The sequence below is a fragment of the Schistocerca nitens genome, chromosome 3 (genome assembly GCF_023898315.1).
Source record: "Schistocerca nitens isolate TAMUIC-IGC-003100 chromosome 3, iqSchNite1.1, whole genome shotgun sequence".
NCBI lineage: Eukaryota > Metazoa > Arthropoda > Insecta > Orthoptera > Acrididae > Schistocerca > Schistocerca nitens.
Window position 1 is genome coordinate 191,678,903 of NC_064616.1, and position 1,892 is coordinate 191,680,794.

A 1,892-nucleotide genomic window follows, 5' to 3' on the forward strand; every position below is an offset into this window, starting at 1 on the left:
GCTGAAAAGTAATGCCACTGAATTTTTTATGTGAAAACTCTTAATGCATTTTAAATTAAAAGAACTTTAATAAAATTCTACATCTTTACTCTTCATATCTACATATTTATTTCTCAACACAGACACCTTGGCGACGAACACATTTCTCCTAGCGAGAGATCAGTTTGTAGATACTGTCACTTTCAGGATGTTTGGCTTTGTTGACAACCTCACCTCTGCTTGCGCTACTTCATGACTATCAAAGTCAATTCCTCGAAAGTAACCTTTAAGTTTTGGAAACACACTAAACTCCGTCACACAAGTTAAGGTTATCACTGCCAATTCTTCCATTACGAGAACACACAACCCAATGGCGATACCGTCATCACCGTACACAGCTTTCATTCTTCTATGGATTTTACTTGGAGGTACGTTTTCTGTGGTTAAGAACTCGACTCGAGCACGCTATTTCTCCCGCACCGACGTACACTGGTGAGCCAAAACATTATGAGCACCTGCTTAATAGCTTGTTTGTCCGTCTTTGAATTGAAACACATCACTGATTCTGCGTATCAGAGATCCGTCAGTTTGTTGGTAGGTTTGTGGAGGTATGTGGCATTAGCTGTCTACACACAGGACATGTAATTCGCGTAACTAACGAGCCATTGATATGCATACGCGGTGATGACGCCCGATACCGACCCAATTGGGTTCCATAGGATTTACATCAGGTTAATTGGTAACCGAGACATCAACGTGAGTTCACTATAATGCCCCTTAAACCACTGTAGCACGGTTCTGGCTCCGAGACATGGACAATTATACTGCTAAAAGATGACATCAATGAGGGGATACAGGTGGTTCGCAGCTGTCAGCGTGTCTTCGATTACTACCACAGGTCCCACGCAAGCGGAGAAGAATGTCTCTCATAGCATAATACTGCTCCCGTTAGCCACGCCCGTGTCGCACTGCACGTTTCGAGCCACCGTTCACCTCGATGACAGGGTATGCGGAGAACACCATCGAGTGCAGCAAAAATGTGATTAACCAGAAGAGCCAACATGTGTCCATTGATCGACGGTCGACTCCCGATGGTCCCTTGTCCACTGCAACCGTAAACATGCGAACACGTGGGGATGATGTGCTGCGGAACTCCATGTTCAACAATGTACAATTAACAGTGTGCTCCGAAACACTTGTGCACACACCAGTATTGTGCTGTTTCGGCAGAGACAGTTGATTCTGAGTCTGTTAGCAGTAAGGTAGTCTTCGGCCAGTCTTTATTAACAGACGTTGACGTTCTCAAGTATTGCGTTTGTGAGGAGGACTTTGCGTCAGGTGAGAAAACACATATTCATGCCTATTTTAAGACGTCAAATATGTATTTGTTGGCTGATACAAGGATGAAATTGGAGTGGTTATCTGTCCTCCTTTACGGAGCAGACAAGCCTCTGAACCGCACGTTCTGTGAAGAGTCGTGGATATCCAACCATTTAGCAGGCTAGTGGTCGTTTCACTGTCCTTCCACCTCTTTCCGTAGAGCTCACGACAGTAGCACGTGAATATTCGACCAGCTTCGCCGTTTTTGAGATACTTTTTCATAGGCTCAGCGTAATAATAATCTGCCCTTTGTCAAAGTCGCTTATTTCAATGGCTTTACCCCTTTTCAGCCCACATCTTCATTATTGTGGTCCCTCGTCCGTGTCTACTCCGCTTACATACTTTTGTTACCGCGTCACGTGCCCGCAACGCCATCAGAAGGCATGCAATGTCGCGGTGCGCAGTGGTCATAAGGTTTGGGCTGATCGGTGTAGGTAACACACCGCCCTGTTACACGATACACTTCGGAGCCCTCAAGCGGCAGAGGGTTGCAACTTACACTACTGGCCATTAAAATTGCTACACAACGAAGA